The sequence below is a fragment of the Furipterus horrens genome, unplaced genomic scaffold (assembly GCF_987537825.1).
Source record: "Furipterus horrens unplaced genomic scaffold, mFurHor1.1.pri manual_scaffold_12, whole genome shotgun sequence".
NCBI lineage: Eukaryota > Metazoa > Chordata > Mammalia > Chiroptera > Furipteridae > Furipterus > Furipterus horrens.
This window is the reverse complement of record NW_028327182.1, coordinates 57722680-57747539: the sequence shown is the minus strand read 5'-3', so window position 1 is coordinate 57747539 and position 24860 is coordinate 57722680. Positions and strand designations below refer to the sequence as shown.

The following is a 24860-nucleotide window of genomic DNA, read 5'->3' as shown; positions in this document are numbered from 1 at the left end:
TTTTCTGTTACTCTGTTCTTTGTCAATTTAATTCACAAGTCCCCAATCAGTGAAACTGAAGAGTAGAGGAAATATTTTTTCCTTCCCCACAGAGCTGTGTACATATATTAGGGACAGAGAGAAAGGATTGATTATATCTATAAAATTATAAAGGGAGAAAGGGACACATTAACGGAGAAAGGAGGAGATGCCTGTGCTGTTTCTTGAAATGAAAGGAGTTTGACCAGGCAGGGGGAACAGCAGGTACAAAGCACAACAGCATGAGAGAGCAGAATGCCTTTGGAAAACATCAAGCATTTCAATATGGCTAGAAAATGTGGTATGTGCTGGAAAGCCTCTTAGAAAAATATGAAAATTTTGATCAAAGAGCTCAGACTTTATTCAGAAGACAATAGAGAAATATTGGTAGATTATAAATAGTAATTTATTTGATTGCAATTAAGATGTAAAGGGGAAAAATTGAGACAACTGTAATTGAATAACAATAATTTAAAAAACAAAAGAAGAAAATAATGTCCCTGCTACTGTTCATGTTGTTCTTGTCATGAGGTTGCACTATCATTTTTAGGTGTATTTTTTACATTGAGATGGCAGGGCTAGACCACACGCTTCTAGGTGAGAGGTACAGTTGGCCCAAAGGGAGTGGAGGTCCAATATCAGTTCTCTTGGGGAGACTGAAGTTCTAGGGCAGGAATTGAAGAGTAACACTTTTGTTGTAAGATCAAAGGAAAAGGAGGTCCTTAGAGATACATTTTTGGAGGAACTCCCTTAGTGAAGGGAAAATATGGTCTCTGCACTAAGTCAGGAGCACAGAAGCCAACAGGAAGTATTGCAGATTGTGTGAGGTTACTGAGCAGTAATAAGTACATGACAGCTTCTTATATTGTCACTCTTGTTTTTTCATGGAGAGAAGAGCCTTTTAAATTATGTCTCAGCTATGAAATAAAAAAATTAAAGAAAGGATCCATGTCCCAATATGACAGTGGGAAAAGGAGATTTAACAGCCATGACTGATGGCATCTCCTAGAAGAGGCAAAACTCCAGGACAAAAGAATGAGAGCATGATGTCCAGGTAATCCCCCTCCCGCTTTCTACCAAGAACCTCTTCTGCCATTCTTGAGGTGGACTAGGTGTCGTTTTATTAAGAGAGCACATGAGTATTCAATGTACAGGGGACAAGCCTTGAGGCAGGAAACTCATGCCCAGTTAAGAAATGATGATGACCTAAGACAGTGGGCATGAAGATAAAAGAGGAGAGACATTTAGGAGGTAGACTCAACAGGGTATAATGAAGTGGGCCAGATGCTCACAACAGGGGGAGATAAATGATCTTGCAAAGTAAGATAAAGGGAGCATGCATGGAAAGCAGCAGGCAAAGCTCCTAAAGAGATGGGGAGGAAATGATTAATGCTGGGATGCAGCTTTTTCTGGTCCATAGTACCAATCTTAAACACTGTGAGGGATACAGACTTGGCAGGAAATATAGGACCCCAGTCCTTTGGACAATGAAGATAAAAGTCATGCCCATATTTGTATCTGCCAGGGTCCACCTTGCTGCCAAATATGTGTTTAATGAATGAACAGAAAGAAAGGGAACTTTATTAGCTAATGAAAACATATTGATCCAGCATCAGTGAGCCTACTGCATGATAAGAGCCATGATTTGACCCCAAATAAGTCTTGATCCAAAGCCTGTGTTCTTTCCACTACAGCATTCAATGCACTGCACAAGTTTGTGGCAATTTGTTGCAGCAACAATAGGAAACTAATGTGTGAAGGAAATAAGGATATTATGCAGTTAGCTATTCCATGTGCTGCTGTCTTGCTTCTTAAGTATACTTGGGTAAACTATAAGCCGTTTCAGAGTAAGGACTATGGCTTGCATTTCTATATCCCTTACAACCTTTTCTTTAGAAAACCTCTAGGCATATAATGAGTCCTCTAAGTTTGATTTATTAACTTTTGGGGTTTCTGAGTGAAATAGGTTAAGATAAATAACCCCAGTGACAGTATCTATAAAGTTCTAGAAACATCACTTGGTTTTGCCAGTCTCATTGCCTAGGGAAATTCTACCAATGCATCAGGCACCTGGGAAATGCTCCTTGAGGACACCTGTTCCCTCAGGTCTTCTCTTCTATCATTCTCATCACCCACACACAGGAGACTGGGGTTCTGGCATGCTAACTCAGATCAGATGGCAAGTAAATGGGTGATGAATCAGTTAACATTTATTGAATATCTTGTGAGTGAAAACTATTTAAGTATATCCAAGAAACAGGACATGCAATCCCTGTCTTCTAAGTGTTCAAAGTGGAATTAGTGAAATAGAACACACGTGCTCTGAAACAACTAAAGAAAATGTTTGTAAAGTGAAGAAGACCGCATCCAAACAAGATCAGGCTTAATTGCATCCTACTGACACTACCTCCTGCATATCTTTCAAGTCTTGCTGCTTTTCTTCACCCTCACTGCCATTTAAGACTCTGATCATACAATATATTACATAATCAGTCATATAATCTCTCCAAACTGCCTCCCCACTTCTAGGCTGGCTACTCTCCAGGATACCCTCCATATAGCCCTGCTCCTGGTTCAGTCCCAACTCTTTACTGTAAAGACCTGCCTCATCCAGCACTTCTGATTTTCTCATCTCTTACCTCCTACTTCTCTGCTTCTCTCTACAAGCCCCCTGGAGACAGTATGTGTCCAAACAAGTCGTCACTGTCCAACACTAGGGGACAGGGAGCAATCATGAAGACTATGGTACAAAAGTTACCCCCATTCTTGTTCAATACATGACCTACACAACCATTCAGTGGCCCTACAGCACCAACCATCTAAACTTCTTTCAAGAGCATGCTCACTTGTCTCTGGACCTGTGCTCAAGCTATGCCCCCTAAATGGTTGACTACGGTCTTTAGAAATCCCTCTCTGACACCAAGTCTGAACATCAGAGGTTATACAAATAGTGTGGAGATTAAATAGATCAGACTGCATAGCCCCTTCTCAGAGACCATTATTAAGACCTCAAAATTTTGGAACCAGAGTGACAGGGAGTTTATGTTAAGAGTGTGAGAATGTGAAGAAAAGCTGGGATCCAAATAAGAAATCCTCCCCCAGCTAGGGTATGAGAAATATTGAGGGGAACACTATATAAAGTATATGACTGTCTAACCACTAAGCTGTACACCTGAAATCAACCCAAAATAAAATTGAAAAAAAAAAGAGAGAGATCTGGCAAGACGGCAGTGGAGTAGGAGAATATATCACAGAGCACCTCCCAGAACCAGACTGTAAATAAAATTAAAAAGAACAATCACCAAGTTAAACTGAAGGCTACCTGAAAAAAAGACTTTTAAACAAAGATGGTCAAAAAACCACCCCTAGACCAGTAGGAAGGTCAAGGACATCTTAATGGTACTGTCCCCCTGACCCCCCACCACATTCTCTCTCTCTCTCTCTCTCTCTCTCTCTCTCTCTCTCTCTCTCACACACACACACACACACACACAGGGGCAGTGGGCCAACTGTCAGGACAGCAGGCTGAGGCAGCAACATGGCTGTAGGAGCTTCCCCTTGAGAGGAATAAAGCCAGAACCACAGACTGGACAGAAAGCCAGTGCTGAGATTGGCCCACCACACAGCACCCAACAGTAAAAGATCACAGTTGCAGAGGCTCTCTCTGCTAAGGAGAGGTGAAAACCACTGGAGACAAAACCACCATCCTCTTTTTCCTCAAAGGGAGAAAGCACAGATTTTGTGTTTGTGGCTATCACCTTGGGCCCTAGCGAAGGGTGGGTGGCATGGATGGGAGTCATGCAAAGAGAGGCTGGAGTAGGAGGCACTGCAAAGAGACTTGAGGGAGTGGCTGTGGGATTTCGTGGGCTGGAATAGATCTGGAATCCACAGCATCCATCATTCTTGAGAATAACTAGACCCTCTCAGGGGAAAATCAACACCCTATCCTGTGGGATACCACTCTCTCAACCCTCTGGAGTTCCACTCACCACACCCTCTGAAATTATGTTCACTCCACCCTGCACCTTTATTATTCTTTTTTCAGTTTTTTCTGTCTTGGTGTTTTGTTTTATTTTGTTTGAGTTTTTTCCCTTCTTTCTTTTCTCCCATCCTGTATCTTAACCCTTGCTGAGCAGACAGCAACATAAACAGACTCAGGGATTATCAGAGATTGGTTGTAGGGTGCAGCCAATTCATATACTTTACTGAGAAATAGACTGGTGCTTCCCCCTCAAGAGAGAGCCACAGAAACACCCCCCTGGCATCTGACAGACCCAAAATTTATGCTCTAGAGCCCTACTAGCAGCCACACCCTTCTGAGTACAGGGAAATAATCCTGGACATACTCAGACTAGTGGCTCGGGGCACATGGAACACACTCACCATCTTCCCTGAGTCTGAAAGGCACCTGCCGTGGGAGATCCAGGAAACACAGCCCTGGTTTCACCAGAAGCCCTCTCAGATCTATACCAGGTCTGAGACTAATCTAAGATTGACAGCAGGTAAGCAGGTAGAGACAGGCAAAAGCAGATTCTATGGTGACTTTGGGATGTTTGCTGACACACCTCTGGACCCAGTGTTGATGAAAGCCAGTTTTTCAGAGAAGCTTGGCCATCCTGGGAATAGCCTGCCTGCACATAATAATGTCCTTGCCAGCCCTGAAAGGACTCAGTCACCGTCACTGTCTGCTTCACTGGAATCAGAAGCTGTGGCTTCACTGCCATACTCCTGGGCTGATTGCTCACTGCCACTGGGGAAGAGGCTGGTGCTGCGGCTAGGGCTGGGGATCTGCTGGTTACCCCCGTCGCTGCCACTTTCTGAATCATTGTCACTTCCATGGACTCATCCTCTGTCCTCATCATCAGAGTTGGCATCCTCTGAATCTGCATCACTGCCAAAGATCTCCTTGTCCCAGGTGACTCGGGCCTCATCCTTGCTGCTCCCCTCCTCGCCACTACTGCTCTTGTCACTTGCCTCATCCCTGTCACCCTCTTCCTGTTCACTCTTGCTGCCTGAGTGCTCATCCTCACTGCCTTCTTTCTCACTGCTGCTGCCCTTCTCTCATTCCTCATCTGAGTCCCCAGCTTCTTTCTCTTCTGTCTCCATTTCCTTCTCCTCTTCCTTCTCAGGTTCATGGTTCTCCAACTGGGCCTTCCATGCCTCCTGGGCTTCTAACTCTTTCTCATTCATGTCCCGGTGCTTGACCACAAGCAGGGCATTGGTACCTGAATGAACCCAGCCTTGGCCCTGCGTTTACTCAGGCGGACCCTGGTCTCCAACTCATTGTAGTAAACTCCATCACGCTCTCAGAAGATGAAGAAATAGTTTTCCTCATAATCCTTGCTAGCCTTGTTCTTCACATTCCAGTTGTATTCCCAAGCAATCTTGTAGTCATACACATCATCTGGCGCATAGTCCATTTCTTCTTCCTGGTCTCACTTTCATTTCTTCAGTGTCTCTTCCACAGACAGGAAGTAGGCCACAAACTGGTTCTCTTCCTCATCCATCATACACCTGATCATGGACTGAGACATCATCTCCAATGCAGCTGCACCACTGGTGTCCTTGGGGGCTGGGTTTGAGTCAAAGATGGCCGAGCACATGGATTAATCCACATCATAAAGTCTGGGAAGACAGGCATGACCTCCACTGGTGTCACTCAGGGCTTGCTATAATGCTGGGAGATTGATTTCTAGGCATCCTCAAAAGTCTTCTTGATGGCTGTAATCTGGCTATCCCTGTCTTTGTAAATTTTCTCCTCAGTAAACTGTTGTTTCACAGAAACCCCAATCTTAACCTCAGGCTTCTCATTGGAGATGCCATAATGGTTGAACTCGGTGGAGATGTACTCTGTCTTCTGCATCCATGGCACCACGTTTGCATGTTGCTGAGACCTCTTGGAGCTAGTAGGAGCCTGAATCTCCTCTTCCAGAAGCTTCTCATCAGCTGGGTCTAAGAGTACACTGGGATCAATGCGATAGGTCTCAGGGCTGATGAGGTCAATGGTGACCCTGAGGTCTGGCTCAGTCAGGATGTCATGTTTGTGCTGTTTTTCCAAAGAAGTCGCTTTGTACTGGACAAACCTGTTTTGGTCGAAGGGGTAGGTAATGAACTTAGGGTCAAAGGGAATGTCAGGGAGGCTATTGCAGTACTTGACTCAGCAGACTACTCCAGATATCTCAGGCAGAGTCCAGTGGGAATTGGGCCTGTGGCCATCTTCCCACTGGGCCTGGGTCTGTATTGTGGGCACCATGGCGACAAGGTGACAGCCGTCTGGACTGGGCCCTGTCTGAGCTATGGGGAGACAAGGCCGAGTTCTATGGACACCTACTGCCAGGCAGCACTTGGGTTGGCAGCCCGAGACATAGGATTAGCATCAGAAAGAGGTGGGCTGATAAGAAGAGTTCCAGCAGAGACTCAAACACGCAGCCGGTGAAGATGATGGAGGAGTGTGGGGAAGCTGCGCTTTCTTGCTCCTGAGACCTGTCTGTAGTTTGGACTAATTGCAGACAGAACATCTCAGTTAACATCTGGATACTGGCAGGAGTTGAGCCTTTGCACTGCTGAATCAGAGAAGACCAACTGGGAGCAACCTGTTTGGTGAGGATAGCGGAGGAAAAAGGGACAAGACAGGATTTCTGACTGGGTTGGGTTCCCGAGCTGTGGCTGGAAATACATAAAGACTTTTTAGTGACCACAGGTTTCCCCAGAGAAGAATCAGGAGGAGAGTGGGTCTCTGCCCACTGGCAGAGCCAGGAGTGGGCCAGGTGGCATCTGGCACTGAGAGGTAAGAAACAGCATACAGCTGTGTATGTATGAATGTGTTTTGCTTTTTGTTTTTCTCTCTTGTCTTTTGCAGAGAAAGGACAAGAGACTAAGGTTGGGACTAGATTCTTGAGGAGTGCAGGTGCAGAAGCACACTTGCCCACTCCCCAACCCTCCTCCTGGGTTGTGCAAGCACGCACAGGGAGGTGCCCCCGTCCGCCTGCCCAGACGTGCAACCAACTTGCAGGCCACTGCACCCAGGTGCCCCTCAGGCCTGCCCCAACAGGCTCAAAATCAACTCACTGGGCATGCTGGCCACCCTGCACAATAGGCACCAAAACAACGTGCTAGGCACTTGCCCAGGCACTACTCAGGCATGCCCCAGCAGGCGCAAGAACAGCAGGCCAGCCGCAGCTCACAGACACCCACATTCCCTGCACACAGGTGTCCAGGGTCCGCCCCAAAAGGTGAAAAACCAACTCCCCAGGCACGGCTCAGCAGGTGCAAGGCTAGCGTGCCAGCGACTGGGCGCAAGCACCACTGGCCTGTCCCAATAGGTACCAAACGAATGCGCCGGCCACTGCACACAGGTGCCACACAGGCGCGACCCAGCGGGCGTAAGACCAGCAGGCCAGCCACCACAAAAGGCGCCCACCACCACTGCACTCAAGTGCCTGTGGCCCCGCCCCAATGGACATAAAACCAACTCACCAGCTGCCACACATGGGCACAGGTGCCACCTGAACCCGCCCCAATGGGCATGAAACCAATGTGCCACCCACCCCAATAGGTCCACAACGAACCCACCCACCGGTGAGTAGAGGCTTACCCCTCCGCTGGAACAGGAGACAAACACTCTGCTTTGGACCCACCCGCCCCAGTGCGCAATGGGTCAACTGGCCCCTGGTCTTCACAAGGGAATACACTCACCTCTGGCTGAGGACAAAAGACAGTGAAATGAACTAGAGGCACTTTGCAATAAGTTTTGGGTGCTGGCTCTTGAGAAAGAGCTGGGAGCACAGAGGACTAGGTCCCAGTACAGAAGCATCCCAAGTGTTATGGGAGAAATCACTTAAGCAGAATGCTCCTCTCCAAGTGGCATCAACTGGAGACAGCAGTTCAACAACTCTATACAAAAAGTTCACACCATAAAGGCAGAAAATAAAAGCACATCAATCTAAGAAGCAGAAACAAAACCAGTCCCCAAAATGAGGAGGTGAAATAACACCCTACCAAACAGAAACAACATTCCACCAAAAAGAAAGGAGGAATTCCAAGAAGGAGGTATAGATGACATAGAAGCAAGCAAGCTATCAGACATGGAATTCAAAACAATAGTAATGAGGAAGCTCAATGAACTCGACAAACTCAAAGAAAACTATAACGAACTCCAGGGGAACTATCAAGAACTCCAGGAAAGCTATAAGGAACTTACTGAGAACTACACCAGTATAAAAAAAGACAAAGAAGCTATCAACAAGAACCAGGAAGAAATGAAGAATTTAATTTCTGAACTGAAGAATGCAGTAGATCAATCAAAAGCAGGCTAAATGAAGCAGAGGACTGGATCAGTGAGGTAGAGGACAACATAGAAAAAAATTCCCAAACAATACAACAAAAGAAAAAAAGAATTAAAAAGAGTAAAGAGGGTTTAAGAGAACTGCAGGACAACATAAAATGAAACAACATTAGAATCATAGGGATACAAGAAGAAGAAGAAGAAAAGCAAGGGATAGAAAACCTGACTGAAAAAGTAATGACAGAAAATTTTCCTAACTTGATAAAAGAAAAAGTCATGCAAGTTCAGGAAGCACAGAAAGTCCCAATGAAGATGAACCCAAAAAAGCCTACTCCAAGGCACACCATAATTAAAATGGCAACATTCAAAGACAAAGAGAGAAACCTAAAAGAAGCAAGAGAAAAACAGCAAATAACATACAAGGGAGCTCCAATAAGGCTATCAACCAATTTCTCAACAGAAACACTACAAGACAGAAGGGGATGGCAAACATATTTCAAGCAATGAAAAACAAAGATCTACAACCAAGACTACTCTATCCATCAAGGCTCTCATTCAAAATGGAAGGTGAAATAAGGAGTTCCCCAGACAAAGGAAGACTAAAGAGATACATCTCCACCAAATCAGCCTTTCAAGAGATGCTAAAGGGAATGCTATAAGAAAAAGAAAAAGAGAGGGGGAGAGGAACATGGGAACAAAAGGAAATGAATAAATACCTGTCAATAATAACTTAAATGTAAATGAATTAAATGCTCCAATCAAAAGACATAAAGTAGCGGAATGGAAATGAAAAAGTGACCCACATATATACTATCTACAAGAGACACACTTCAAAACAAAATATTTACACAGACTGAAAGTAAAGGGATGAAAAAAAGTATCCAAGCATATGGACATGAAAGAAAATGCTGGGGTAGCAATACTTATATCAGACAAAACAGATTTCACAGCAAAGGACATAAAAAGAGAAAAAGGACATTTTATAATACTTAAGGGAACATTCCATCAAGAAGATATAACCCTCATAAACATATATGCACCCAACATAGATGCACCGAAATATATAAGAAAAATATTGGAAGACTACAAAAAATATATCAACAGCAACATACTCATAGTAGGGTACTTTAATACCCCATTGTCAACAACAGACAGATCTTCAAAGCAAAAAAACACCAATGATATTGAGGCATTGAACAACACTCTAGATAAAATGGACTTAATTGATATATATAGAACTTTTCACCCCAAAGAAGCAAAATATACATTCTTTTCAAATGCACATGGGACATTTTCAAATATAGACCACATGGTAGGACAAAAAGCAAATCTCAACAAATTCAAGAAAATTGAAATTATATCAAGCATCTTCTCATATCACAATGCTTTGAAACTACAAATCAACCTCAAGGAAAAAACTCAAAAACATTCAAACGCATGGAGAATGAATAACATGCTATTAAATAATGAATAGTTTAACAATGACATGAAGGAAGAAATCAAAAAGCTTCTGAAAACAAATGATGATGAACAAACAACAGCCCAAAACCTATGAGACACAGCAAAAGCAGTCCTGAGAGGAAAGTTCATAGCAATAAAGGCTTACCTAAAAAGGATAGAAGAATCCCAAATAAAAAATCTAACGCTACAGCTACAGGAACTAGAACAACAATAAATGAAGCCCAGGGTGAGTAGACAGAAGGAAATCATCAAGATCAGAGAAGAATTAAATGACATAGAGACTAAACAAACAATTCAAAAGATCAACAAAAGTAGGAGCTGATTCTTCGAAAAGATAAACAAAATCGACAAGCCTTTAGCTAGGCTCACCAAGAAAAAAAGAGAGAGAACCCAAATAAACAAAATCATAAAAAAGAGGAGATATCATGACCGATATCACAGAAGTACTTAGGAGTGTAAGAAATTACTATAAACAACCATATGGCAAGAAACATGACAACCTAGATGAAATAGACAAATTTCTAGAAACATATAATCTTCCAAAACTAAATCAAGAAAAAGCAGAAAGCCTGAACAGACTGATAACAAAGAGTGAAACTGAAACAGTAATCAAAAAATTCCTGGCACACAAAAGCCCTGGACCAGATGGCTTCACAGATGAATTTTACAAAAATTTAGGAAAGAACTAACACCTACTCTTCTCAAACTATGCCAAAAAAAAAAAAAAAAACAAGAAGAGGGAAGACTCCCGAACTTTTTATATGAAACCAGTATTACCCTAATTCCAAAACTAGGTCAAGACACGACAAAGAAGAAAACTACAGGCCAATATCACTGATGAACACTGATGCTAAAATCCTTAACAAAATATTGGCAAACTGGATCCAGCAACACATTAAAAGAGCATACATCATGATCAAGTGGGACTCATCCCAAAGATGCAAGCATGGTTCAATATTCACAAATCAATAAATGTAATATACCACATAAACAAAATTAAAGAAAAAAATCACATGATCATATCAATAGATGCTGAAAAGGCATTTGATAAAGTACAACACCCATTTATGACAAAAACACTCAGCAATATGGAAATAGAGGAAGCATACCTCAACATAATAAAGGCCATATATGAGAAACCCAAAGCCAACATCATACTCAATGGGCAAAAACTGAAAGCATTCCACCTGAGATCAGGAAAAAGACAAGCATGTCCACTATCTCCACTCCTATTGAACATAGTATTGAAAGTTCTAGCCACAGAAATCATACAAGAAAAAGAAATAAAAAGCATCCACATTGGAAAAGATGAAGTAAAACTGTCACTATTTGCAGACGACATGTTAGTGTACATAGAAAACCCTCTAAACTCCATGAAAAAACTATTCAACCTAATAAGTTACCTTGTCAAAATAGCAGGGTACAAATCCAATATTCAGAAATCAAAGGCATTTCTATACACCAACAATAAAATATCACAGATGGAAACTAGGAAAAAAATTTCATTTACTATAGCAAAAAGAAAAATAAAGTACCTAGGAATAAACTTAACCAAAGAGGTAAAAGACCTGTACTTGGAAAACTACATAACCCAGAACAAAGAAATTGAGGAAGATACAAATAAATGGAAGCATATACCATGTTCATGGATGGGAAGAATCAACACCATTAAAATGTCCATACTACCCAAAGCAATTTATAGATTCAATGCAATCCCTATTAAAATACCAATGACATATTTCACAGTCCTAGAACAAATACTTCAAAAATTCATATGGTTCCAAAAAAAGAGCCCGAATAGCCACAGCAATCTTGAGACAGAAGAACGCAGTAGGAGGAATCACAATACCTGACATCAATCTATACTACAAGGCCACTGTAATCAAAACAGCCTGGTACTGGCATAAGAACAGACATTAGATTGACGGAACAGAATAGAGAGCCCATAAATAAACCCAGGCCTCTGTGGTCAACTAACATTCTACAAAGGGGAAAGAAACAGAAAATGGAATGAGAAGAGCCTCTTCAACAGATGGTGCTGGCAGAACTGGACAGGGACATGCAAAAAAAAGGAACTAGATCACCAACTTATGCCACACACGAGAATAAACTCAAAATGGATCAAAGACTTAAATGTAAGCCATGACACCATAAAAGCCCTAGAGGAAAACATAGGTAGGAAAATTTCAGATATTCCACATAACAATATTTTCACCGATACATCTCCTAAGGCAAGGGAAATAAAGGAAAAAACAAACAGATGGAACTACATGAAATTAAAGAGCTTCCGCTCAACAAAAGAAAACATCAGCAAGATAAAAAGGGAACCAATCATATGGGAAAACATATTTGCCAATGATACATCAGGTAAGGGATAGATCTCCAAAATATATGTAGAACTTACACATCTCAACACAAAGAAGACAGGTAGCTCAATTAAAAAATGGGCAAAGGACCTGAACAAACACTTCTCCAAAGAGGATATACAGAGGGTCCATAGACATATGAAAGAATGCTCAAGACTACTAGTCATCAGAGAGATGCAAATAAAAACCACAATCAGATACCATTTTACACCAGTAAACAAATCAACAAACAACAAGTGCTGACGAGGATGGGGAGAAACAGGAACCCTAGTGCACTGTTGGTGGGAATGCAGACTGGTGCAGCCACTATGGAAAACAGTTTGGAATTTCCTCGAGAAACTAAAAATGGAACTGTCTTTTGAACCAGCAATTCCACTGCTAGGATTATACCCCAAGAATCCTGAAACCCAAATTCAAAAGAACTTGTGTACCCCTATGTTCACAGTAGCACTGTTTACAATAGCTAAGTGCTGGAAACTACTCAAGTACCCATCTATAGATGAGTGGATTAAAAAACTGTGGTACATGTATACAATGGAATACTATGCAGCAGAAAGGAAAAAAGAACTGCCATTTGCGACAACATGAACGGAACTAAAGAGAATTATGGCTTAGCTAAATAAGCCAGACAATGAAAGAAAAATACCATATGCTATCACTCAATACAGGAGACTAATGAACAACACAAACAAATGAACAAAATTGAACAAGGAATAGAGTAACAGTTATCAAGTGGGTAAGTAGGGGAAGGGTTTAATAAATGAACTAATGTAAATAATCCATGAACTTGGAGAACAGGGTTGGATCGACTGTGGGAGAAGAGGTGGGCTGGGTTGGGGATAGCAATGAGGGGAAAAGTGGGACAATTGTAATAGAAAAACAATAGAAATACAAAATAAAAAAACACGCAGTCGGTTATTATTTTTATTAATTTTTATGTGTTCCTTTTCCTTATTTTCTTTTCAACTCACTAGTATTAGTTCTCTCCTCCTTTCTCCTTTCATAACTACTTTTCTTTCTTTTGGTCTTTTCTTTCTTTGGATACTTTATCCCTTTTCTCTATTATTCCATTTATCTTTCCACTTTTATTATTCTTTGCTCTCTTGTCATTTATATTGCAGCTGTGATTAAAGGGGTTGCTTGTATTAGTGTTGTTTTGCTTTGTTCTGCCAGCACCTATATAATAGCATATAAGACATGGTGGGAGTTGAGCCTTAGTCAGCCAGCTGCAGTGGAGTTCCCACCAATGAACTGACCAATAACAATCAGGACACAAATATAACAGATGAGTCTACATAACCCACACAAAGTATGTTCCTAGAGCATCCAGATCAGGATATCAAAGATTCTGCACCACTGAGTCTCTCAGGACTCCTAACATACTAGGCCCCTCCTCAAGACAAAGAGTCAAAGCAGGTCAATCTAATACATAGAAACAAACACAAAGATACAGTTAAAATGGGGAGATAAAGAAACAACCCTCAAATGAAAGAAAAGCCAGGATCTCCAGGAAAAAAAAAGAGCTAAATGAAATTAAGGCAAACAATTTATCAAACATAGAGTTCAAAGTAATAGTTAATAAGGATGCTCAAGGAACTTAGTGAGAACTACAACAGCATGAAAAAGAACATAGAAACCTTGAATAAAAACAGTTGAAAATGAAGAATGCAATATCTGAAATAAACAATACACTAGAAAATTAAAAGCAGGTTAGACTAAATTGAGAATCAAATAAGCAAGTTGGAACAAGGCAGAAAAAAACTCCCAGTCAGAGCAACAAAATGAAAAAAGACTCAAGAAGAATGAGGATAGCTTAAAAGAGCATTGAGACAATGTGAAACATAACAATATTTGCATCATAAGGATACCAGATGTGGGTGAAAGGGAGAAAAAGATAGAAACCCTATTTTAAGAAATAATGAGAGAAAATGTCCCTAATTTGGTGAGGGAGAGAGTCATGCAGGCTCAGGAAACACAGAGAGTCCCAAACAAAAAGAATCCAAAGCAAAATGAATCGAAAGAGGCCCACACCAAGACACACCAAGCTTAAAATGCTAAACTTTAAAGACAAAGAGAGAATCTTAAAGGCAGCAAGAAAGAAATAGCTAGTTACCTAAAAAGGAGCTCTGATAAGGTTATCAGTTGATTTCTCAACAGAAACATTACATGCCAGAAGGGGTTAGCATGAAACATTCCAAGTAATGAAAACCAAAGACCTGCAACCAAGACTACTCAGTCCAACAAGACACTCATTTAAAAAGGAGGGAAAAATAAAAAATTTCCAAGATTAAAAAAAGAGCTAAATGAGTATATTTCCACCAAACCAGCATTGCAAGAGATGCTAAAAGGACTGCTTTAAGAAAAAAAAGAAGAAATGGAGAGAGCGCGACACCGTACAGAGGGGGAAATTGCATTGAATAAGTACCTTTCAGTAATAACTTTAAATGTAAATGGAGTAAATGATCCAATCAAAAGACACAGGGTATCTGAATAGATAAGAAAACATGACCCACAAATATGCTGTTTACAAAAGAACTACTTCAGAACAAAAGATTCACAAAGGTTGAAAATAATGGAAAAATAATGATCCATGTAAATGGATGTGAAATAAAAAGCTGGAATAGCAATACTTCTATCAGACAAAATAGATTTCAAAACAAAAACCACAATAAGAGACAAAGAAACTCACTACATGATACTTAAGGGAGAAGCCAAACAAGAGGATATAAACATAAAGAAAATCTTGAAGGACTCTAAAAAAAAGATTGACACACACAGGAGACTTCTGGCCAAGATGGAGGGCTATACTGACATGCTCCATCTACCTCCACAACTAAGAAGGAATACAACTACCACAAAACAGAAATAACCGGAAGCCCCAGAAAATAAATGGAAGTCCAACATATGAAGTTATAAAGAAGTGGTGCTCATCCAGATGGGTAGGAGGGCCAAAGCCAGGGCGGAGAGGTCAATCTGTGCTGGTAGAGGCATTAGCAGCGACGGTGATAGGACGGCAGTAAGCACAGACAGCATATTTAAGGGGAGGTGAGAAGTGCCCGGGGAGAACCCCTGGATGCAGACCAGGCTTGTTAGCTTGTGATTCCAATGCCAGGGAAGGCAGACCCCCATTGCCTCAGACTGTGAGGGCCGGATGGCATGGGGATGGTGGAGGAGGTTTCTAGTCTCTCAGCAGGGAGTGAACAACAGGAATCCATCTTGAACCCCCAGCCTCACAGAAAACACCACAGCGTGGTAAGAAGTGTCACCCAGTAGTAACAAGTGCACAGGGCTCTGCCCCATATAGCATAGGAGGTGTGACAGCCCCAACCAGGAAGCAAAGGTAAACACAAAACTGTCAGGATGGCACAGATCATGATACAGATCTCGATGACACAGCTGACCAGACAGCATATATCTAAACTAACGAAGCAGCAGATAGGAAATCTTTCTGAAACACAGTTTAGAGGTTTGGTTATACAGATGCTTACAGACCTAACAACAGATCTTAAACAAGAAGGAGAAGGAATGAAGGCTAGTCCTGCTGAAATGAACAAAAATACATACAAAACTAGTGGTGAGGGAAAGAAAACCAGGGATCAAATCAACAAATCGGAACATAGGGAAGGAACAGTCAACCAGTGCAGAAAGAGGAAATGAAAAATGAGGAAGATGAGGAGAGGCTCAGAAACCTGTGGGACAGCTATAAAAGAGCCAACATCTGAATCACAGGGTTTCTAGAAGGTGAAGAAGAAGAACAAGAAATTGAAAAATTATGTGAAAAAATAATGAAGCAGGACTTTCCTAACTTGGGGAAAGAAATAGACTTACAGGTCCAGGAAGCACAGGGAGCTCAAAAAAAAAAAAAAAAAAAAAAAAAAAAACTGGACCCAGACAGAACCACACCAAGACACATTATAATCAAAATGTCAAAAATTAAGGATAAAGAGGGAATCTTAAAAGCAGCAAGAGAGAAGAGAATTGCATACAAAGGGGTCCCAATAAGACTATCAGCTGATTTCTCCAAAGAAACTGCAGGCAAGAAGGGACTGGCAGGAAATATTCGAAGGAATGAAAAGCAAAAACCTACAACCATGATTACTCTATCCAGTGAAGCTGTCATTCAGAATAGAAGAGCAGAGAAAGTGCTTCCAGGACAAAGTAAAACTGAAGGAGTTCATCAGATCCAAACAACTGTTATATGAAATGTTAAAGGGACTTGTTTAGGAGAAAGAGGATCAAAACTATGAACATTAAAATGAAAACTGTATCACAACAACTAACAACAGAAGCTACGGAATTGAAACAAAGGCAAACTAAGTAGGCAACGAGAGTGGGAAAAGAATTATAGATATGGGGAATATTCTGGGTGGAGGACAGCAGGAAGGGGAAAGGGGGGAAAGGGAGGGAGATGGTATAGGAATTAAGAAGCATAGTAGGTGGGAGTAGAGTAGTCAGAAAGATGTCGAGAAGAACTATATGCACAACCAATGGGCATGGACTGAGGGGGGTACAGTTGGAGGGAGGGGGGTCACTGGGTGGAAGAGAACAAAGGGAAAAGAAATTGGGGCAACTGTAACAGCATAATCAATAAAGCAAAAAATAAAAAAGATTGACAGCAACACGTGTTAGTAATTGTTGGAGATTTTAACACCTTACTGTCAATGATGAGCAGATCTTTCAGACAAAAAATAAACAAGTATATAGTGGCATTAAACAATACACTATATCAAATGGACTTAATTGATATTTACAGAAATTTCTTCCCAAAGAAGCAAAATACACATTCTTCTCAAATGCACACAGATCATTTTCAAAGAGAGACCACAAAGTATGATACAAAATAAGCCTTAAAAAACTGAATAAAATTGAAATCATATCAAGCATCTTCTTGGATCATAATGGCTTGGAAGTAGAAATTGACCTCCAGAAAAAACTCAAAAACATTCAAATATATAGAAACTGAATAACATGTTATTATATAATGAATGAGTTTAAAATGAGATCAAGGGAGGAATCAAAAAGCACCTGTAAACAAATGATAAAAAACACACAACATCCCAAAACCTATTAGACACAGTGAAAGCAGTACCAGGAGGGAAGTTTATAGCATTACAAGCCTACTTAAAGATAGAAAAATCTCAAATAAATAACCTAACTCTACACTTATGAGAACTAGAAGAACAACAACAAAAAAACCCAGAGTGAATATAAAAAAGAAAATAATCAAAATAGGAGCAGAATTAAATGATATATACACTAAAAACAACAACTAAAAGAATCAATGAATCCAGGAGCCGGTTCTTTGAAAAAATAAACAAAACTGACAAACCCTTAACCAGACAAAGCAAGAAAAAAAAAAAGAAAGGACCCAAATAAATAAAATCAGAAATGAAAAAGGAGAAGTAACAACTGATACCACAGAATACAAAGGCTTGTAAGAAATTACTATAAACAAGAAACCGGAAATTTGAACAACCTCAGTGAAATAGATAAATTTCTAGAAACATGCAATCTTCCAAAACTGAATCAGGAAGGAACAGAAACCTGACTAGACCAATAACAACTGGAGAAATTGAAGCAGTAATAAAAAATCTCCAGGCACACAAACCCTATGCTTCACAGATAAATTTCACCAAATTTTCAAGGAAGCACTAACACCTATTCTTTTCAAACTATTCCAAAAAACATCAAGAAGAAGGAAAAATCCCAAACTCTTTATAAGGTCAGTATTATCCTAGTCCCAAAACCAGATAAAGACACAACAAAGAAAGAAAATTACAGGCCAATATCTCTGATGAACATAGGTCCTAAAATCATCAACAAAATACTAGCAAACTAGATCTAATAACACATTAAAAACATAATACACCATGATCAAGTGAGATTTGTTCCAGCGACATAACAGTACAATATTCAAAAATCAATAAATGTGATACATCACATGAACAAAATGAAAGACAAAAATCACATATCATAGATGCTGGAAAAGCATTTGATAAAGTACAGCACTCATTCATTCACTCAGTGAAGTGGGAATGGAGGGAGCACACTACAACATATTAGGACTATATATGAAAAACCTACTGCCAACATCATACTCAATGGACAAAAACTAAAATAATTTCCATTAAGACCAGAAACAAGACAAGGTTTATCCACTTTCACCACTCTTACTGAACACAGTACTGGAAGTCCTAGGCACAGTGATCAGACAAGAAGAAATAAAAAGCATTCAAATTGGAAAGGATGAAATAAAACCATCATTATTCACAGACAACATGATAGTGTACTAGAAAACGTTTTAGGCTCCAACAAAACACAACTCAACCTAATAAGTGAATTCAGCAAAGTAGCAGGATTCAAAGTTAATATTCAGAAATTGATGGCATTTTTGTACACCAACATTTAACTATCAGAAAGAGAAATTTTAAAAATCCTCTTTACTATAGCAGCAATAATAATAATAATAAAGTACCTAGGAATAAATTTAACCAGGAAAGTAAAAGACCTGTACTCAGAAATTATGGAACACTGAAGAAGGAAATTGAGGTAGATACAAATAAATGGAAACATATACGCTTTTCAAGGACTGGAAAAATTAACATTATGAAAATATCCATTCTACCCAAATCAATCTATAGATTCAACACAATTCCTATTAAAATACCAATGGCATATTTCACATATCTAAAACAAATATTTAAAAAATTTATATGGAATAAAATAAACCCTGAATAGCCTCAGCAATCTTGAGAAAGAAGAACCAAGTTGGAGGGACCACAATACCTGATATCAAACTATTCTACAAGCCCACTGGCATAAGAACAGACATGTAGATCAATGAAACAGAATAGAGAGCCCTAAAATAAATCCATGTCTTTATGGTCAATTGATAGTTGACCAAGGGAGTAAAGATAATCTCTTCAATGAATGGTGTTGGAGGAACTGGACTGGTACATGCAAAAAAAAAAAAAAAAAGAAAGAAAAGAAAGAAACTAGATCACCAACTTTCACCATACACCAGAATAAACTCAAAATAGATAAAAGACCTAAATATAAGTCATGATACCATAAAAGTCCTGGTAGAAAACATAGGCAGTAAAATTTCAGATATCCAATGTAACAATATTTTTGCTGATATATCTCCAAGGTCAGGGGAAATAAAGGGAAAATAAACAAACGGGACTACATCAAACTAAAAAGCTTCTGCATGGCTAAAGAAACCCATCATCAAAATGAAAAGGGAAGTGATTATTTAGAACATTTTGCCAGTGATACAGCAGACAAGGGTTTAATCTCCAAAATATATAAAGAACTCAGACAACACTGTTGGGGTTCCCCTGGGAAAGTTTCAAGACTTGGAGCCCTGTGTAGGACAGGCAAAAAAAAAATGAAGTCTGTAAGACCTGATCAGAAAACCAGGAAAGTTGGGCACATACATACCTTGATGCTATAGCCAGTGGGCCCTGGTGAGAATCGGGCCATGAGAAAATGCTTTACGTCCTTTGAAGCTTGCCATGTTCTTTTACCTTGCATGTTCTATTTATCGTACCAGCAGCAGAGGTTTGATCTTTAACTCAAAATGAATTCACCCTCCCTATCTTATGGCCATCTGGTCTTTGTGTCCAACACATCCTGGTCTGAGGGAGATCTCAACATTCCTTCAATTGTTATCCCTGAACAATATCTGTTTTCTGTAATCAGCACTGTTTAACATTGATTGATGGGTTTTATGTGTGTGCTATATGCCCTTAAGCTTATTGCACTCAATAAAAGATCTTGGAGGAAGGCAATCGAAGCATTTTTCTCTCAGATATTTGCCAGCCTTCTTTCCCCTAGCACAAGCTACCTGGGAAGTCTTCATTCCATCTGTGACACCAGGGGATCTCTGTGGGTTGGGGGTCCCCAACACAACTCAACACCAGGAAGACAAAATATTTAATTAAAAATTGGCAAAAGACCTTAATAGACACTTCCCCCAAAAAGAAATACAGATGGCCCATAGACATATGAAAAGATGCTCAACATTACTAGCCATCAGTGAGATGAAAATTAAAACCACAATGAGATATCTCCTCACACCTGCCAAAATGACTATCATTAATAAAGCAACAAACAACAAGTGCTGGTGAGGATATGGAGAAAAGGGAACACTAGTTCACAGTTTATTGGAATGCAGGCTGGTGCAGTATGTGGAAAATAGTATTGTTGCGGCTACACAGGCGAGGATGAACACTCTGAGGCAGTGAATAGAGTAAGCAAGAGGTTTATTGCCGGCGGCTGGGCCAAGACCAGAGTCTCTAACAAGGCACCGACCCTGAATGGAGTTGGGATAGGGTTTTATAGGGGCTTTGCTTCTTCTTCAGCGGGTAGTAGCTTTGGGAAGTGGGGCCTGGGCAATGCTGGAGGAGCATCTGGCAGTAACAGGAACAAAGATTCACAGGGTCATAAGATTATCTCTAGTTGCAGCTGCAGCTTTTAGTCACGGTTGAATTCTCTGTAAAACAATTATCTTTGCAAAAGGCTAGATATCCTGTAAGATATAACTTTACAGGAGTTATAAACAAGTCACAAGAATATAGAAGGGGACGTAGGAGTTATGGGAAGGAGCTGGGTTGAGGTCTCTCAGCTATAATGCTATGGAGTTTCCTCAAAGAATTAAAAACAGAACTACCTTTTGACCCAGTGAATCCACCCCTGGAACTATACCCCAAGAATCCTGAAACACTAATTCAAAAATATTATGCACCTCCATATTCATAGCAGTGCTATTTAAATGAGCCAAGATTTGGATACAGGACTTCTGGCCAGGATTGAGGCGTAGGTAGACACACTGCATCTCCTTCCACAACAAAGAAGGACTACAACTACCACAGAACTGGAGACAACCAGAAGTTTCAGAAAAATGAGCTGCATAGAAGTCCAACAAACAAAGATAGAAAGAAGATAGACTCTAGTATGGACTTACAACTTAATCATGGAGAAATCATCTGGAATGACCAACTGAACACTAGCTGGAGAGAAGTCTTATAACCATGGAGAGACAGAAAGGGCCACTTCGTCACAACATGACCGAATACAACAAGGATGCCAGCCTGTTAAACCAAGCATGCCATGGTCCAGGGACAGCCAACTGACCTGGAGTCTGCAAGATCCTTCCCCATGTGGGAAGGCCACCCTCCCCTCCACACCCCCACTCTTATTAGGGATTTCTGGACCCAAGGGTAGGTAGGACAATGACCATGTCCAGCTTGAAACAGCTAGAGGAGCACAAGACCTTTCACCATTGACTTTATAAGATTATAAAGAGTCTTAAGTCTGAGAGGGGGGAATTGTTATTTTTTATTGTTATAAAAATTATTTAATTAATTTAAAAAAAAAGAAGAATATAGGAAAGGGTAAAGCCAAAGAACTTGTATGCATGACCCATGGACATGAACTAAGGGGGGTGGAATTGCTGGAGGGAGGGGGGTATTGGGCGGAGGGGAGCAAAGGGGGGAAAATAGAACTATTGTAACAACATAATCAATAAAATATACAAAAAAAAAGAAGATATACTCATCCAGGCAGGTAGAAGGGGAGGAGCCAGGGCAGAGAGGATGTGGTGTGTAGGCAGCAGCAGCATGAACAGTACCTGTGGCCAGCCAGCAGAAAGTGCAACTACACATTTAAAAAAGTAAGAAGGGATACCTGGTGAGTGCTCCCAGCACCAGACAAGACCACATAGCTCATGGTTCCAGCACCAGGGAAAATAAAGCTTTATTGCTTCTGACTATGCAAATCATGAGTGCAGGGGCAGAGGAAGAAACTGCCAGTCTCTCAGCAGAGTCCAGTTGTTTAGAGAGCCCCCATGGTCCTATAATGTCTGCAGACCCACCCACTCTGGGAACCACTGCAAGGGGAAAAGCTAGAGAGGCACCAGTCCCATATAGGAAGTGAGAGAAGTGCCTGAAAAAGGGGTGAATGCTGAGCAAGAGGCATTTTTTCCTCTCAGATCTGTCCCCCACATACAGCGTCACAACATGGTGAAACAGGTCACCCTGTACCGACAAATACCTAAGGCTCTGCCCCTTACAACATAACTGGTATGACAGCTCTACCTAAGATACAGAGGAAAATACAGGAGCCTGTTAAGATGAGGAGACAGAGAAGTATGGCCCAGAAGAGGGAATAGATCAAGATTCCAGTGGGAGAACTAAGCAATGAGGAGACAGCCAACCTAATAGACATAGAGTTCAAAACACTGGTGATAAAGGGCCATTAAGATCATAGCGCTCATATACCCCCAACACCCAGCACAGTGCCTGACAAACAGCTTGTTCACTAAGAGTTGAGGGAGAGTGTGAATGAACCCCTGACCAGTGAGTTACCAGGGATTCTTCCTGGTAAACACTAGATTTGGACCTGGCCTCAAGATCAGGCTCAATTTGAGTAGCTGAGCATGCAGGAGATATGGAAATAAACAAAGGAAGCAGCATAGGAATGTGGTTATGAAGATATCCCTGCAATGAGGAAGACAACCCCTGTCATCAATACTGCCAGCACTTGGGCACAAGTTCTATTTAGTTCAGCCCACACATTGAGAATTTTTTTTTTTAATTTTAGTTAGTTGCCAAAGTTAAAAAGTAGATGATTTTGTGTAAAATTTTAGGCAAGCTGTCAACACAGGCTCTCATTCCCATACAGCAAGAGAAAGCTGGAGAGCAGAGGCTCCCTTTTGTAGGGACTTAACACTCAGCACCCACCTGGTCCACCTGGACACCTGCCTGGCCCTGGAGGCTTAAGTATTTAACCCACATGTTGGGAAGCCGTGGAAGTAGCGCAGTGAGGCCAGGCAACAGAGGGTGAAAGCCCAGCATGATCTGTTTCAGTCATCCACTGAGTGGTCAGGAGACACCATTATCACATCCTTGTCCCCATGATCCTTAATAAAATAGAGTTGAAAATAAATAAACAGGATAGGTGGGGAGTATAGGAGAGATCTGCACTCTGTAAGTAGCTAAGAGGCAGTAAAGGCCTTTGGAAAATGCAGGATGCAGTTTACTTGGAGGAGGCTGAGCTGGCCCAGCGCCTCTCTTTCTGTTTCAAACTAAAAGAGCCCCAGCAGAGCTTTAAAGTTCAGTAAAAAAAACCAACCCATCCTCCAGCACACACACATAGCACATGCTGTTATGGGTTGAATTCTGTGCCCCAAAATTCATATGTTGAAATCCTAAGCTCATATCTCTAAAGTGTCCTTACTGGGAAATATGGTCTTTACAGAACTAATTAAGTGACATTGAGGTAATTGGAGCAAACCCGAGTCCAATTTTCGAGACATACACACATAGAAAGAATGCCATGTGAACATAAAATGGACATCTACAAGCCAAGAAGAGATACCTGAACAGATTCTCCCTCATAGCCCTCAGACTTCTGCCAATCCCACCAACACCTGGATCTCAGACTTCTAGCCTCCAGAACCATGAGACAATAAACTCCTTAAGTTTAAGCACCCCCTAGTTTGGGGTACTTTGTTATGGCAGTCCTAGAAGACTGCTACAAATATGCATACATATCAGCACAGCCACACAGAGGCCCCTAAATCTGCTCTCTGACTTTAGGGAGCTTTAGACTTCTGAGAATTTAGGAACAAATTTGTGAAGAAAATGTATACATACCGTTGGCTCAGGACACTGCTTTCTTTCCCTCATCCAAACCCCTTGCCATAAATCAATCTGTGTGGTCAATATACCTGCAAACAATAATTCCAAAGTGAAGAGCTGATGGCACTAGCTGACAAAGCAGGTATGATGCTCCTGCACAGGTCTCCACATACATGAAGTGTGCCACTGCTTTCATCTTCTTTAAACGAAATAAAGGCTGACTATAAAATGAAAACTGACTCTGAGCCCTCTTCTACTGGGCTGATGATAAATTCGTAATTAGGACTCTTCCTCTCATCCATGGAGCTCTTGGATCTTGAGTAGAAGAAAACATTTGGGGAGGTCACAGAGGGACCACCGCTCAAGCCCTGTGAGTGCTCCGAGAATGAGGGCTTCAGAGATTTTCACCTCTTTTCTACCAGGAGGAATCATCCTTGTGTCGAACGTTGCCTCCCTCTTTGTAGCAGATTTCACACCAGTAGCTCAATCTTCCTGAAAACCACCACCTCGGGGGACAGAATAGGCAGTTTTTCTCCTCTACTCTGCAACCCAGACCTGAGGCTTGGGCTTGAGGATGTGGCTGCTTGTGGGAAATGGAGAGAAAAACACAATGAACACCAGGCTCTGGCCTCCACAGGGGAAATGCAAGTTTTTTTCATGTGTGCTGGCAGTGCTCTAGATGTCCTCATTTCCACAGTAATCCTATAAGGTTAGTAAAGTTAGTGACCCCATTTTACAAAGGAGAAAACCAGAGCAGGTAGAAGTTCAATAACTCTGGGAGAACGAGAATTCAAATTCAGGCAGCATAGCTCCAACACTCACATTCATTACCTCTAATGCCCCTTCCCAGGGTACCAAGAGCTAGCCAGCTTCCCAAGAGCTGATGACATACTTTCTAAAAATTCAACAGGAGGAGTGTTGTAGCCATTAGTGCTGCTCATCAAATATTTCTAAGTCTCCTCCTTTTCAGGGCACCCAAAGGACTGTACTCCCAGCCCCCTTTGAAGTCAGACGAGACCACGCAACTTGATGGAGCCAATGCCATGTAGGCAGAGGTTTCTTGCATAATTCCAGGAGGAAATGTTA

General features: G+C 41.1%; 1 pseudogene; it reads right to left on the bottom strand.

Moving 5' to 3' along the window:
• Window positions 1-4686: 4686 nt before the first annotated feature.
• Window positions 4687-6271, bottom strand: LOC149996249 (RNA polymerase II-associated factor 1 homolog; annotated as a pseudogene).
• Window positions 6272-24860: the final 18589 nt, after the last annotated feature.